Source organism: Triturus cristatus, chromosome 7 (assembly GCF_964204655.1).
Source record: "Triturus cristatus chromosome 7, aTriCri1.1, whole genome shotgun sequence".
Taxonomy (NCBI): domain Eukaryota; kingdom Metazoa; phylum Chordata; class Amphibia; order Caudata; family Salamandridae; genus Triturus; species Triturus cristatus.
Window position 1 is genome coordinate 863,189,786 of NC_140590.1, and position 17,501 is coordinate 863,207,286.

General features: G+C 45.7%; 1 long non-coding RNA gene across 1 annotated transcript in view; it reads left to right on the forward strand.

Moving 5' to 3' along the window:
- Positions 1 to 2,348: 2,348 nt before the first annotated feature.
- Positions 2,349 to 17,501, forward strand: part of LOC146810763 (uncharacterized) — a 230,512-nt gene continuing 215,359 nt past the window's right edge. Inside the window, exon 1 of the long non-coding RNA XR_014965730.1 lies at positions 2,349 to 2,487. This is a non-coding gene — a long non-coding RNA (uncharacterized LOC146810763). The remainder of the gene's footprint in view (positions 2,488 to 17,501) is intronic.

Below are 17,501 nucleotides of genomic sequence, written 5' to 3' on the forward strand. Positions count from 1 at the left end.
CTTCCTTCCGACGACTCGCCCCTCGCACGGCCGCTGTTGTTCAATTAGTGCACGGGCACTGTGCCAACGCAAGTCCCGGGCACCTTCCGGGGAGTAGGCCACAAACTTCCAGGCAGTACAACTTCGGTCTCCGGTGGGCGATTTCGATCCGGACAGCGGCTCTCGCCTCAGCAACGGCTCCCCTCCAATATTCCGGGCGTCAAAAGCAGGATAATAGACAGGATATCTGCCGGAGGGAGCGAGGGTCTCGGGAGCTCTAGGCTCACGCGGCCATCTTGATCACGCGCTAAGCTCCTCCCCTCTGGGATTATAGATTTATATTGCCCAAATCCTCTAATGTTAAATGAAACATAGGGGCATATTATCAAGCCAGGCGATAAAATTATTGCCGCTTTAGCGGCAGAAAACTGCCGCTAAAATGGCGATAATGGGCTTGATAATATGCTCTATGGAATTCCAATTGAAGCCCATGTTAGATGTGAAGGACATCTAACCTGAGCTTCAATTGGAATTCCATAGAGCATATTATCAAGTCCATTATCGCCGTTTTAGCGGCAGTTTTCTGCCGCTAAAGCGGCGATAATTTTATCGCCTGGCTTGATAATATGCCCCATAGTGCTTCACTGTGAAAGTGCTATATGTATGCTCGGGGTTGTGCCTCAACTTTGGAAGGCGATAGGACCTTTTGTATTTGGGCCTCTTCTGTGTGTCTCGTCTCTTTACTCGCTGAAAGCGATGTCTCTGATTGGACAACGTGCCACATTGAGCTTTATTAACCCACTATAAGAGTACGCCATGATCGTGCGACGTGCCTGCCCTACATAGACGCAGGCGCGCAACACCCATTGGACTCACAGGGCATCAGCCCCCCCCCCCCTCCTGTGTGGCAGCCCGGGATGAGACAGATTCCCGGCGCGCACACAGCCACACCCGAGCACTTCACAGGTCTTTAAAAGACCATTTGCATCTTAATGAGGCCTCGCTGTTGTTTCACCCCTTCTAAGAGCCCCTGCAGCTCCACTCTGCCTATGGCTTAAAAGATTCAGCCCCCCCCCCGAAATTTTTTCTTTGCCCCTCCCCCCCCCCCCGAAATTTGGCTCTAGTTGCGCCTCTGCATAGACGCAGTAAGACGACTTGTCCCCCAGTACTAAGGTACCGAGGGCTGCCACTGGAAGACAGCGGGCATTGACCAGGTAAATGGCGAGTAGCCACCAATCGCCTCTTTACCTGTGGAACGGCCGAACATTACCCAAAATGCATACGTAAGAAGCGTTACCGCTCCCCACGGTTATGGCAACAGAGTCTCCGGTCGAACTGGGGGATTCTGCCGTGGTCGTTGCATAACACCAACGACACTGACTGAGCCTCGCTAAGTCCTACGCACCCAGGGGCATATGTATCAACATCACCATTTGCGATTCTCAAATAGCGATTTTTAAGGAATCGCTATTTGAGAATTGCAAAACGGGATGTATTTAAAAAATTGCAAACTTTTTGCGATTTCTTAAAATTCCTTAATTGCGATTAGCAAATTGCGAAATCGCAATTAAGGAATACCTGCCCATTCATTCCTATGGGCCAGGAGACCCATAGGAATGTATGGGAAGTAATTCTCAAATTGCGAATCGCAATTTGCTAATCGCAATTTGAGAATAATTTCAAAGGTGCAAGGGTGTCAAGATGACACCCTGATACACCCCTGAAATTAGCATGTGTGGTCATATGGCGCACATACATGCCCTAAGGGCATGTATGTGCGTCACGTGGCACTTTGTAAAATTACTAAACGTGCATTTTTAAAAGAAATCGCAAATTAACACCAACTAGTAGTTGGTGGTAATTTGCGATTTCTTAAGGATTAATCGCAATCCTTTGGTGAGTGTTACATTTCATTTAAGAAATCGCAATTTGCGATTTCTTAAATGCTTACGCAAACTTAAGAAATCGCTAAATTAGCGATTCCTTAAATTTGCGTTGGGAATTAGCCTAATACATCCCGTTTTGCGAATTTTTAATCGCAAACGCTGTATTTTGCGAATCGCAGCGTTTGCGACTAAAAATTCGCTTGATACATATGCACCCAAGTGACATCTGGCTTCTCTCCACAGTATTTACTATTCTTCCAAGTCACGGGTTCTGCCCAATCCTTCCTCGCGGGCGGTGGTGTAAAGGGTGTGAAACACGGGTTTCTCGTGTATTCAAACCTGCGTAGGTGGCTGAGATAATAACCCCTTTCGCGTGTTCCACCCTTGTAATGATCAAATGAGGCGTGTTTTGTAATAGCTGCTTTTTTCGCGACTGGCAGCATAGCTACGGCTGTATTTATTGTTCTGGAGCAGTCCCTTTGGTTGATAGCACAGTGCCTGGCACTGCTGACGGATGAAACCCCATGACCTGAAAACATATCCCATATGACAACGCCTTCACCCTTTCTCCACTGTGGAAGTCCCTTCACACGTCAGAGTGAGTCATTGGTGGAAATTATTGGTAGGTGGCTCGACCATTCCTGGCAGCTGTGGTATCTCAAGTTGAGGGAAGCCTTGATGTGGTGTTTGTTTCTGGAGTACAGATTGTGTGGCCCAGGCGCGCAACACCCATTGGACGCCAAGGGCTTCAGCCCCCCCATGCCCCCCCCCCCCACTCCCCGTCGTGTGTGGCAGCCCGGGATGAGACAGCTAGACAGCTTCCCGGGCAAACACACAGCCGCACCGGAGCACTTCACAGGTCTTTAAAAGTCCATTTGCATGTACACAGCCGCACCCGAGCACTTCACAGGTCTTTAAAAGACCATTTGTATGTTAATGAGGCCTCGCTGTTGTTTCACCCCTTCTAAGAGCCCCTGCAGCCCCACTCTTGCTTAAAGATTCAGCCCCCCCCCCCGAATTTTTTTCTTAGTAATCCCCATGCGATCCCCCCCCCCCCACCCCCACCCCGAAATTTGGCACTAGTTGCGCCTCTGGTGTGGCCTGATATGGGTCATAAACGAATGATCCCAAATTTCCCATCCCCCTGTCCGTTCCTGATACATTTACTCCGCTTTTTTCTCACTGTGCCTCTTGGTCCCTTCCATGACTATGTAAAACAGGACAGTTAGTCCTCTAGGCGCCCACCTATACAGACTAGGGTTCAGCTTTTAATGGAGCTTGTAAGTGGTACGGATATCGAGCATTGGGGAGCTCCGGATCAAGGACTGAACCAGGGGAGAGGATGTGGTCCCTCGGCTAGACTGCCGACTTTGGTGCTGGAAACCGGGGTTCGGGCCTCGGGGTCGCGTCCACACTTGATCCTGGGCAAATCACGTAATCTCCCCGTGCCTGAATGTGTAATGTAAATACGGTGCTCATGTACAGCGCTCCAATACCTACGGGTCGAGTTCGCGCTATATAAATATGCAAAAAAATAGAGGAGCGTTCACCCCCATGCAATAAAGTTGAATTTCAGAACTTTCCAGATCGTGTTGTCTTTCCTGCTGAAATCCCAACTAGAAAGGTATGGACTGATCTTAAATAATACGTACCCTGTTAGCTGGTTCAGGCACCTGAAGGTGACACGTGTGATGTTGAAGATCATATGTTCATATACTGTGTGCCAGTGTAATGCCTTAAGGGCAGCTGTTATATGTATTGTCTTTGCTCAGGACTACTGTAGCCCAAATGGCTGCATTTTGCACCCTCTAGAGCAGAGGAGTCTCTGGCAAAATGCAGTAGAGCAAGTGGCAGTAATTGAGTGTATTGCAGCCCCTACCTAAATTGTTCACACTGAGGGTGCATTGGTTTGATGGCCTTATTTAGAGTTTGCAGGTGATCTGCCATCTGCCAGGTCACCTTTGTCACCCTGGCACAAAACCCCTTGTCTTATTTAGAGATCGCTGTCGGCCTGACGGAGATCCCTGTGCCTTCAACGGTGACACAGCCACAGTGGTCCGTTGTTGGAAAGTGGGTTTCAATTGCAGTAATGCCCCCCCCCCCCATGTTTTGACAGATTTCTGATGCATTTTGACTTGATGTGCCCTGGGTCTCTGCCAATCAGGCTCCCAGGGTCTGTGTTCTTTCCCAAAACTGTAGAATTGTGCCCACAATTGGCACCCCTCTGGCTAAATGTAAGTCCCTTGTAAAAGGTACCATGAGTGCCAAGGGCACTGTAACCAGGGAAGGCCTCTAGGGGCGGCAGCACAAATTGTGCCACCCTTAGAGGTCCTTTACCTCAACCCCCGCACACTACCATTGCAGAATGTGTGTTTTGGTGCAGAGAAAAGTGAAGAGTCGACATGGCACACTGTGTGCCATAAGTTAAAGGGGGGAAGTTCGGCACACCTTATTTTTTATAACTGATACTAATGCCTCTTATTATTCACCTGGAACATGAGCGTGCTTGCTTGTCTTATGCCTGCCAAGCACGTAAGACTAATTCAATAGGGGCCAAGTGATTGACAATATAAAAGCATAAGATTTATGATATATGTGTATTTACCAAGGTACACTGAGTATAAATGACTTTGACAATGACTGACTTTTGACGTGTTTTGATGTAGGTCGTGATGATACTGTATTGTAGGCATGTCGGGTTGTCGGTTTTTGTATCAGTATTTAGACACTTGAAGATGGCGGCGGTTCTCATACGATTACGTAGTCTTGCGATACATGGATCGCGTTGCTTATATTGTGTTTACCGGCAGCAGACGTGAGATGGAAGCATGGCGAGCGATTAGCAGTGACCCGTACCGAGCGGAGTTAGGTAAAACAGAGAGAGATTATGCTGAACATTTCGGCGTATTTTGAATCTGTTCAGATTAGTTAACGTAAGCGCCTGTATGTTTGTTGACACAGGAGGTGCCCTGCTCATGGAACATGAAGATTACGGAAGGTAGTAGAATTTTGTACGTGGTGAATCTGCGATTAAGGCTTGTGATTGATGCTGAAACAATTGTTCAGATACATGAAGATACGCTTGCATGATCATATAGGATCTTAGGTACGCTTTGCTTGAGATGCAACGTGAGGTAATTACACGGTGGATTGTATAATTGACAAATGTGTTTAAAGCATTTTATTCTGCATACACAGGCAGAACGTGATCGTTCGGTTGGTCGGTTGAATTCATCAGCTGCTTGAGGAATACAAAGTACAAAAAACAATATTCACAAGGAACTCATTTATAAACATTGATCTATCATTTGCAACATCAGTCGTTGCTTTGAATCAATCACAAACATACATTTCAGAAAAGACCTAGTAAGAAATGCAATATCAATCAAATAATAATATTCACAATAAGCCCACACAACACCTTTTTCCTTCCGGAATATACCAAACCTCAGCCGAGGTAGGTTTATTTAATATACAATGTCTATATCGCAGACTTCTTATCCAAGTACATATACAAAAGATTAATTTATTCTTGACATTTACAGTGATTTGTGACCCCAAGTGAAAGAACCATAACCTCTTATTATGTGACAAAGTGAAAAAAGACTTAAAAGGTTATTGGAAAATTATAAGGACAGATTTAATACAATTTACAATAATTCAGTCAAAGTTGTCTCTTTTATATATTGTCGACGGCGTTTCGACCCGCTCTAGATACGGGGTCTCATCAGGACTGTATTTCTGGGGACTAAAAAGAATAAGGAAGTATAACTATACAATTATGGACTTAATAATGTAATACTAATGAAGGAAGATGGGGCTTGAGGGGCAAGGATCATAGCTTACCAATATAACGCATACATATGTCCATGTAGGATCCAGTATGTGGTTGATATGCTGGATGAAGAAATCTATCCAGACCTGAAAACAGGGAGTATAATGTTTCAGTTCTTATACTACATTCAGTTAAGAAAGGTGATCACCCAGGTGAATTCGAGGGTCACACTTACTTTGGTTTATCTTTATCCAAATATATCTGTTTGGGATATGAATCTTCTTATTATGAAGGAATCTTACAAAATATAGATTCCCTAAGATTTAATCACTCATGCGCCGGAATTCTGAAATATATTAAAGGATTAAATTACTGGCGAATAGCCATATTCACTGTGATTCATTGTAGTTCAAGGCAACTTATACCATATTTAATTGAAGCCAGACTTACTTAATCTCGCTCGCCTGACCTCTGTTAAGAGAAAGAGGATCTTCTTACTTTAGTTGTCCTTCGATGGTTAACCACTATAAGGCGCTGACCCACTGAAATTAATTAAAAGTAAGTTTAGCGCGAGTTTATCTAGTATTAACAATTACTAGATCTCCATAGGCATATTGGGCGCTCACTTACTTGATTACAGTCGCCCAGTCCACAATCAAATTGCTTCTGTGTTAATTCTAGCTGACTAAATCCCACTATGTAACCTGGAAATGGACAATCCCTATATATGCGAGAATACGTATATATCGCAAGTAAAAAGACGGCGAGATTGGCGGCCATCTTTTAGAGGTGATAATGATCATCATGGCCCTACAGGGTATCAGATGAAGTGTTCTACTCTAGACTGTATGGTAGATCGTTTAACTATTTCCTACTTGAGTTAATTTTCTTCCTATCAAGACTAAGGTTAGCGCGAGTTCTACAATATCTAGTTTTGGAGTTTACTAGATCTCCATAGGCATATTGGGCGCCAAACTTACTTAATTACAGTCGCCCACTCCGCAATCAATGGCTTCTATGTTGATTCCAGCTGACACAATCTGCTATGTGACTAGGAAATGGACAATCCCCATATATGTGAAACTATTTATTTATCGCAAGTGAAGAGACGGCGAGATTGGCGGCCATCTTTTATTGGTAATACTGATCCAGAGGCGGTGAAAATCTCGCTCATTTTACAAGCACTGGAATGTAAATGGATCGATAAGTGTGGATCCATTCGTGATGGGTTGAACAGTCTTGAAGAGTGGCGGAGATTTATAAGTCTACACCGATAATTCTTCTATGCGCTATCTCTCATGTATTAGACAGGGCTCTGTCATAGATTAGGAAGAACGGTATACACAATGATAATGCTATGAAAAAATACTGTATACAGTGTCTCCTCGGAAGAATGTTTTGTAAGCCTATGGAAGGTCAGGAATAACAACGACTGTAGATACTTGAGAAGTTTCTGTCAGTCATACTTGCCTGTGTATGACAATATGGTTGTATGGTGTAATTCAATATGTCACTGTATAGATGATCATTACTGATTTGTGATGCGAAATATTATCTAAAGTTGCAGATGAAGATGTATAAACTAATGTTGTTCCATGAAGGAATAGACTACAATGAATCCATCAATTACTTTAAGATGGCTGCCGCTATCATTATTGTTATACATCGAGCCATCATTTTATTATGTACCAAAAAGGGTCAGACATTATGCTGTTATTAAGAAGAAGATCAGCGCTAGTATAAATAGGAAACAGTTAACCAATATGACCCATCGTATAACATACTGTATATGCGGTAGAAGGATCTATATTACTACTATAAGATGACCGCCATTCTCGCAGTCTCTTTATTTGCCAATAATACATAGGTGATAATACCACTGACATCAAAAAGAAGATTAACGCAGTAGGAAATAGTTAATTGATCTGCCATATGACCCAGTGTAGAACACTTCATCTGATATCCTGCAGGGCTACTATGATCAGTATTACCAATAAAAGATGGCCGCCAATCACGCCGTCTCTTCACTTGCGATAAATAAATAGTTTCACATATATAGGGATTGTCCATTTCCTAGTCACACAGCGGATTGTGTCAGCTGGAATCAACATAGAAGCCATTGATTGCGGACTGGGCGACTGTAATTAAGTAAGTTTGGCACCCAATATGCCTATGGAGATCTAGTAAACTCCAATACTAGATATTGTAGATAGGAAGAAAATTAACTCAAGTAGGAAATAGTTAAACGATCTACCATACAGTCTAGAGTAGAACACTTCATCTGATACCCTGTAGGGCCACGATGATCATTATCACCACTAAAAGATGGCCGCCAATCTCGCCGTCTTTTTACTTGCGATATATACGTATTCTCGCATATATAGGGATTGTCCATTTCCGGGTTACATAGCGGGATTTAGTCAGCTAGAATTAACACAGAAGCAATTCGATTGTGGACTGGGCGACTGTAATCAAGTAAGTGAGCGCCCAATATGCCTATGGAGATCTAGTAATTGTTAATACTAGATATTGTAGAACTCGCGCTAAATTTACTCTTAATTAATTTCAGTGGGTCAGCGCCTTATAGTGGTTAACCATCGAAGGACAACTAAAGTAAGAAGATCCTCTTTCTCTTAACAGAGGTCAGGCGAGCGAGATTAAGTAAGTCTGGCTTCAATTAAATATGGTATAAGTTGCCTTGAACTACAATGAATCACAGTGAATATGGTTATTCGCCAGTAATTTAAGCCTTTAATATATTTCAGAATTCCGGCGCATGAGTGATTAAATCTTAGGGAATCTATATTATGTAAGATTCCTTCATAATAAGAAGATTCATATCCCAAACAGATATATTTGGATAAAGATAAACCAAAGTAAGTGTGACCCTCGAATTCACCTGGGTGATCACCTTTCTTAACTGAATGTAGTATAAGAACTGAAACATTATACTACCTGTTTTCAGGTCTGGATAGATTCCTTCATCCAGCATATCAACCACATACTCGATCCTACATGGACATATGTATGCGTTATATTGGTAAGCTATGATCCTTGCCCCTCAAGCCCCATCTTCCTTCATTAATATTACATTATTAAGTCCATAATTGTATAGTTATACTTCCTTATTCTTTTTAGTCCCCAGATATACAGTCCTGATGAGACCCCTAATCTAGAGCGGGTCGAAACGCCATCGACAATATATAAAAGAGACAGCTTTGACTGAATTATTGTAAATTGTATCAAATCTGTCCTTATAATTTGCCAATAACCTTTTAAGTCTTTTTTCACTTTGTCACATAATAAGAGGTTATGGTTCTTTCACTTGGGGTCACAAATCACTGTAAATGTCAAGAATAAATGAATCTGTTTGTATATGTACTTGGATAAGAAGTCTGCGATATAGACATTGTATATTAAATAATCCTACCTCGGCTGAGGTTTGGTATATTCCGGAAGGAAAAAGGTGTTGTGTGGGCTTATTGTGAATATTATTATTTGATTGATATTGCATTTCTTACTAGGTCTTTTCTGAAATTTATGTTTGTGATTGATTCAAAGCAACGACTGATGTTGCAAATGATAGATCAATGTTTATAAATGAGTTTCTTGTGAATATTGTTTTTTGTACTTTGTACTTACCCGGTTCACAGGGACATAAGGGTTGCTCTTGTTACTTAGAAGCTTGAGGAATACAGATACGTAAGTGTATCATGACTCTTAATAGGGGATTGGCACCGGGGGAATTGTGATGGAACAATATTATTTTTTGGTAATATAGTCTGCAGGAGTGAGCCTTAGGATCTTAATAATACTGTTGGCAATAAGACATGGAATTAGACTTACTGTCAGGGTGATTATAGAACGGATGGATTATTTGTATAGTACTGCTTTGAAAATCTACCCACTTGCAAGTGTTTTAATGTGATGTTATGTATATATATGCTTTGTCGGTACTGCCCCTGACGAAGGGACTCGTCTCGTCCCGAAATGCATTGGGCGAAGATCCTCAGACATTTATAAAGGTGGAAATTGTAGGAGAGTAGGATCTACTTCACATGGGTACCCCCACTTTTTGCTGGTGTTTCACTGTTTTTCGACCTTAGTCTGGCTGTTACATTCCTTCAAGACTTAGCCTGAAGGCTGCTCTCCATAGCTACCACTAGGATAGCTTTCACATAAGGTTGTCTTTAACCATTTACCATAAGGGTTTGTTTGGACTGATACAAGGTGCCCACTAGAACTAGTGGACAGCATATATCAGGCCACCTTCTCACATCGGTGTGCAGCATGTGGGATGCCAGCTTGCTATTGTTTTACCAGATAATCTCAATTGAATTGATCAACTGAAGACCACTAAAGGTACCTGAGGTACATATAATATCAAGTTTAGCTACAGTAAGTTCTACTGAACTTAGAGTTGTGTGTTAAGGGATAGCACGCCCATTCTACAACTCAAGAGAGTTTAGTAGGCCACACTAGTGTAGGTAGTGCAATACACCACACCACATTAGTAATGTCTAGTCAGCCAGAAACCAGTGGGTCCCTGCCAGAAGCCAGTGGGCTTCTCCCCTATAAATATGAGGATCTCTCCTTTGCTCAGCTTAGGGCCTTATGTTCCATTAGGAAGCTGAAGACAGGCAAAAGTCCATCCACACAGCATCTCATAAAGATACTGAAACTGCATGATATCACAAGTCCTAGTGGGCCCTCTTGATGTAGTCAGTGTGGGTGGGGCAGCACCTGAGGGTGGGTCCAGGGGTGGAAACTCCCCTGACCCTAACTCTAACGCTGACCAGACTGGTGACAATGACCAGACTCTGGTGAACACAGACCACCAGGATGAGGATGAGGAGGATGACAATAATGCCACTTCCTTCATTCCTCCTGGTAGGCCTGACAACAGGACTAGAATGGATAGATCTCTGTCAAGGGGATCTATCCAGTCTAACTCCTCTATTGGAACCTCTGTTTCTTCTCACAGAGGGGGGGAAACCTCCCATGAGAGGAGAGAGAGACTGCTGAAGTATGAGCAAGACAAGTTCAATTTCAGAAAGCAGCAGATGGCCTTAGATAGGGAAGCCCTGGAGCTCTACAGAGCTGGTAAAAGGGAGGGACTAGAGTCCCTTGGTGGCAGCAATTTCCCTAGAGATAGGGAGAGGTCTCATGACCATAGAAACCTAAGTAAGATTGTCCCCCCCCCCCCCCTACCAGAGTGGGGATGACATCCACAAATGGATAACTGCCTTGGAGAGGGCCTGTAAGGTACAGAAGGTCCCTCAAGGTCAGTGGGTAGCTATCTTATGGCTCTCCTTTGCAGACAAAGGTAGAGACAAGTTCCCCACTGTAAGAGAAGAGGATGCTGATGACTACAAAGTCTTGAAAAGTGCTCTGATAGATGGATTTGGTCTAACCACTGAACAATACAGGTTAAAGTTCAGAGATACCCAAAAGGCACAGAATCAGGACTGGGTTGACTTTGTTGACTGTGCTGCTAAGGCTCTGGAAGGTTGGTTATTGGGCAGTAAAGTGTGTGACTTCATAGGATTGTACAATCTGATAATGAGGGAGCAGATTCTTAATAACTGTCAAAATCAGCTGTTGCACCAGTACCTGGTAGACTCTGATCTGACCTCTCCCCAAGAATTGGGAAATAAGGCAGACAAATGGGTCAGAACCAGGGTGAGGCAGGAAGCACAGAACCAAGGTGGTGACCCTAAGAAGCAAGATTCCAAAAACTCTGATAAGGGTGTGGACAAGGGTAAAGACTAGAAGTCTTCACAAGGGCCCCAAAAATCTTCTTCGGGTGGGGATTCACAGGCTAACAAAGGGAAAGGCCAAAAGAAGCCCTGGTGCAAAATCTGTAAGCAGAAAACTCACTGGACGAGTGACTGCACCAAGGCTAAAGAAAATACTCCAGCCCCCACCAATTCCCCTAAGGCACCTGCTCCCCCTAGTGCAGGTACAATTGGTGGTGGGAATACACAGAATAAGGGTGTAGTAGGGTGCGACCCTGGGTTCTGAGATGGACTCTGGCCTAGTCAGAATACCAACTCAGGCTGTGTTTGTCAGTGATGGGGGCATGGATATGCCCCCCTTTGTGAGCCCCAGTAACCTGGGCAAATGCAGACAGCAGCCTTTAATTAATGGAGTAGAAGCATGGGCATTCAGGGACACAGGAGGAAGTGTCACAATGGTGACAAAAGATCTTGTCGATCCTGGGAAGATTATACTTGGTGAAATGTACCAAGTGACCAATGCTAGCAATGTCAGAACAGACCATTCTCTGGCAGTTGTTAACTTCTCCTGGGGAGGGGTAACTGGCCTTAAGAAGGTTGTGGTAAGTGCGGACCTACCAGTACAGTGCTTGCTGGGCAACGATCTGGAAACTTCAGCTTGGGCTGAAGTGGAGCTCAGAACACATGCAGAAATGTTAGGGATCCCTGCACACGTCTTTGCTGTGACTAGGTCACAGGCTAAAATGCCAAAAGCTGGACAGGCCCTGGATTCTGGAAAAATGGACCAAGTGCCTCACAAGAGGAGACACAGTAGGGTTAAAGCAGAGCCTTCCCACCTGTCTCATGATACTGATCAGTCTCCTCAGGGAGATGGCCTTGAGCCTGAAGGAGGAACTATCCCAGAGGAGCTTGAACCTGACCAGGTTGAGTTCTTTGGGACAGGGGGCCCTTCCAGGTCTGATCTGAGACAGGAGCAGAAAACCTGCCCCTCTCTTGAAACCCTCAGACAGCAAGCTGCTGATGAGGCTGCTGGGAATGCTAGCGGCACCCATAAAGTTTATTGGGATGATGGACTCCTATACTCAGAGAGTAGAGACCCCAAGCCTAGTGCATCCAGGAGGTTGGTTATACCTCTGAAGTTTAGGGGTTTCCTATTGACACTAGCCCATGATATTCCCCTAGCAGGACACCTAGGCCAGAACAAGACTTGGGACAGAATTGTTCCCCACTTTCACAGGCCCCACATGTCAGAAGACACAAAGGAGTTTTGTCACTCCTGTGTAACCGGCCAAGCCAGTGGCAAAGCAGGTGGCACTACAAAGGCCCCCCTGATACCACTACCTGTGGTGGTAGTTCCCTTTGAGAGGGTTGGGATTGACATTGTTGGTCCCATGGATCCTCAAACAGCATCTGGGCACAGGTTTATACTGGTGGTAGTGGATCATGCCACCAGGTATCCAGAAGCAATTTCCCCTAAGGACCACTACAGCCCATGTAGTGGCAAGAGCTCTCTTGAGTGTGTTCTCAAGAGTAGGCTTTCCAAAGGAGGTAGTATCTGACAGAGATGCAAGCTTTATGTCAAGTTACTTAACTGCTATGTGGAAGGAGTGTGGAGTGAATTACAAATTCACCACACCCTATCACCCACAATGCAATGGTTTAGTTGAGAGATTCAACAAAACCTTAAAGGGCATGATCAAAGGACTCCCAGACAAGCTTAGGCGAAAATGGGACCTGGTCTTGCCCTGCCTTTTATTTGCATACAGGGAGGTGCCTCAGAAGGGGGTTGGCTACAGCCCATTTGAACTTCTGTTTGGTCACCCTGTCAGGGGTCCATTGTGTTTGGTGAAGGAAGGATGGGAGGTACCTTTCAAGCCACCAAAGCAAGACATAGTGGACTATGTACTTGATCTCCGCTCCCAGATGGCTGAGTACATGAAAAAGGCAAACAAAAACCTTGAGGCTAGCCAGGAACTGCAAAAAGCCTGGAATGACCAAAAGGCTGTACTGACTGTTTACCAGCCAGGACAGAAAGTGTGGTTGTTGGAGCCTGTGGCCCCAGCAGCTCTCCAGGACAAGTGGAGTGGACCCCACACTATTGTTGAACAGAAGGGAGAGGTTACTTATTTAGTAGACCTAGGAACTCCCAGGAGTCCCCATAGGGTTCTCCATGTCAACATGCTGAAGCCATATGTGGACAGGGCTGACATGGGCTTGCTCATGGCAAGTGATGAGGGGCAGGAGGAAGAGAGTGACCCACTCCCTAACCTCCTCTCACAGAACCCTGATGATGGGTCAGTTGATTGTGTAGCCTTGGCAGGCAGCCTCACTGCCCAGCAGCAAACTGATTGCAGACAGGTTCTCAATCAGTTCAGTCAAATGTTCTCACTGACTCCAAGTCAGACTACCTGGTGCACTCATGAAGTGAACACTGGGGACAGTCTGCCTATTCAAAATAGGATTTATAGGCAACCTGACCATGTCAGGGACTGTATCAGGACAGAAGTCCAGAAAATGTTAGATGTGGGTGTGATTGAATCCTCAGATTGCCCTTGGGCTAGTCCAGTGATCCTTGTGCCAAAACCTCACACCAGTGGTGGGAAAAGAGAGATGAGGTTTTGTGTGGGGTCTCAATGCAGTCACTAGGACTGATGCCCATCTAATGCCAAGGGCAGATGAGCTTATAGATACTTTGGCCTCAGCCAAGTACCTTAGCAAATTTGACTTGACAGCTGGCTACTGGCAGATCAGACTAGCTGATGATGCAATGCCAAAGACAGCATTTTCTACCCCTAGTGGGCACTATCAATCTGTGGCAATGCCCTTTGGATTGAAGAATGCACCTGCCACTTTCCAAAGGTTGGTGAATACAGTTCTCACAGGCCTGGAAGCCTTTAGTTCAGCATATCTAGATGATATTGTTGTCTTTAGCTCCACCTGGGAGAATCACCTGGTCCACCTAAGGAATGTTTTGGAGGCCCTGCAAAAAGCAGGCCTAACTGTCAAGGCTACTAAGTGCCAGATAGGGCAGAGTCAGGTTGTGTACCTGGGTCACCTTGTAGGTGGAGGCCAGGTTCAACCATTGCAGAGCAAGATCCAGACCATAATGGAATGAACTGCTCCAACTACCCAGACTCAGGTGAGAGCCTTCTTAGGCCTGACTGGCTACTATAGGAGATTTGTCAAAGGGTATGAATCAATAGTGACACCCTTGAATGACTTAACTTCTAAGAAAATGCCCAAAAAGGTTCAGTGGACAGCTAGCTGTCAAAAGGCATTTGATGACCTGAAGCAGGCCATGTGTACTGCTCCCATTCTGCAGAGTCCTGACTACTCCAGAAAGTTCATTGTTCAAACTGATGCATCTGAATTGGGGGTTGGGGCTGTAATGTCATAATTGAATGAAGAAGGTCAGGATCAGCCAGTAGCTTTCATAAGCAGAAGGCTGACCCCTAGAGAGAAACGTTGGTCAGCCATTGAGAGGGATGCCTTTGCTGTGGTTTGGGCTCTGAAGAAGTTGAGGCCATACTTGTTTGGTACTCACTTCATTATTCACACAGACCATAAGCCCCTCTTATGGCTGAAACAAATGAAGGGTGAAAACCCCAAACTGCTTAGGTGATCCATTTCCCTACAGGGGATGGACTTTACAGTGGAACATAGACCTGGGAGTAACCATGCCAATTCAGATGAACTCTCTAGGTATTTCCACTTAGAACTAACCCTGGGCGCAGTGCTACGCTCCGGCCGCGGAGTGTGCGTAGCTTTGCCTACTTCGTGATCCGCGAAGTAGGCGTAGGGCATGCAAGCTACGCACACCCACGGCGGAGCGAGTTGCCCGCCACCCGCCTCCCTCCCGCCCGCTTTTAAAATACATTAAGTCTAATGTTAAACTTTAAAAAAACAATGTTTAAGTAAATAAAATAACTTACCTGAGCTGCGGCGTCCCGGGGCTCCCTCTTCCTTCTCTTGTGACGACTTCCTCACAAATGCGCATGCGCGGCCGCCCACGCATGCGCATTTCCTCACAAATTTCCTCATTTCCTCACAAATGCCTTTGTCGCGGCCACCCCCGCGCATGCACGGGTGGCCGCACATGCGCATTTGTGAGGAAGTCGTCGCGAGAGAAGGAAGAGGGAGCCCCGGGACGCCGCAGCTCAGGTAAGTTATTTTATTTATTTAAACATTGTTTTTTTAAAGTTTAACATTAGACTTAATGTATTTTAAAAGCGGGCGGGAGAGAGGCGGGTGGCGCGTAGTGGGGCTACGCGGAGTGTGCGGGTGGGCGTTAGTTTGCCCCCCACTCCGTAATGCTCCGCGTAGCCTCACTACGCCCAGCCTTACTTAGAACATGAAGACTCAACTGGTCAAGGTTAGTTTAATGTCCCTGCGTTTGGGGGGGTTGTGTAGGACAGTAGGATCTGTTTCACATGGGTACCCCCCCTTTTTGCTGGTGTTTCACTGTTTTTCGACCTTAGTCTGGCTGTGGCCCTGCTAATCAGGACCACAGCCTAGCTGCTTCCTCTCTAAAATGGTTTCCATGTACAATAGGTACATATCTAATTGGATTCTGGAGTGCCTTATAAGCCCCTAGTATATGGTATACTATGTACCTAGGGCATAGGTACCTCAGAGGCCTACCAGGGGCTGCAGCATGTATTATGCCACCCCTGGGAAGCACTCCAAAATGACACCACAGGTCTGCTACTGCAGCCTGGGTAAGGGTGTGCTTGCACCCCTTACTGTGGTATAGGCTACCTATATCACTACCTTATACAGACACATATAAACCTATAATCCACTCCTATGGCAGGCCTTGACAATCCTGAAGGCAGAGTGCTTGATTTTATGTGAGAGGGTGCCCAAGCATGAGCTGAGCCCCTCTGCAGCTTTCGGAAATACTTCCTTATGGCTGTTCGGTGATACAGCTATACCATATACTCTTAAGTGCATTATAACCTCGCGGTAAATGCTAACTTTGGGATGGCTGCATCAAAATATGTCGTGTTTGGTGTCAAACGCTTTGGAATACTACCCCCCCCCCGCCAATTCTGGCAGTGGGGGTAGCATTCCACCCTTCTAGAGGGAGAGACATGTTCACACTGGCTAAACCCGGTAGGACTTTCCTGAGCCCTAACATCACAAAATGGATGCCTCTGCCACAGACACGGGTCTGGCTCCTGCTGCTGACCGAAACTCCAGCAGGAGAGGCCTGGACAATAGGTTTCCTGTCGAGGGGACGTGTCCCCACCTCCCCAGACAGGCTGATGTGTATTGGGGCTGGGCGAGAGCACTCTCTGGTGCTTTGAAGTCCTGCACTGGGGGCACACTTGTTGTACCTGTGCATACTCCAGTTCAAACCGGTTGCAGGGGCTACCTGCCCCTGCTCTGACGTGAAACTGGACAAAGGAAATGGGTGTAACCACCCCTCTTTCCTGGCCACATAGGTGGGGCCTTAGAGTTAGTCCATCCCCTAAACTTAGTATAAGTATAGGAATCCAGTCCCTAGGACTTTAGATTACCCTGGACGAAACTCTGCAATGTACATCCTGGACCTTCGACGTTCTATCCTGACTAGAATACTGAAGAAATCTCCCTTGGGGTCAAGGAGTGACTCCCCTGCTTGGCAGGCACCAAAGAAGCAACTGACCAGTCTGCAACTCTGAAGCTCCCGCCGGACACTGAAGTCTCTGCATCCCCAGAGGTGAATTTCCAGACTTCCCCGAGGCTACCCTGAGTCCACAGCAAAGCTGAGGGCCGTGGCTATCGTGGGTGACGTGGAACGGTGACCCCTGGACACCGTGAACTTTTGCAGCAACACTATCTTCCTGGTCCTCCTCGAAGTTGTGCTTTGGACTCCGAGTAGCCCCAACCTTAAGCATCTCCTGCACCGAAGATTGTTGGCCTCCACTTCACGAGTGACCCGTGGGCCAGCTTCAAGTGCGATTGCTCGAGGCTCCTTCGCGATCACTAGCCCGTTGGCTAGCAGGTCCCCACAAAGGCGACTCCTTTCCTGATTGGGCTTACCTGGTTGCTCCAGATGTGCCCTGACTTACCTTCGCTGGGTGAGTCCCTCAGACCTTGCTGGTTTGCATCGCAGTCCTTTCTCTGATTTCCAGTGAC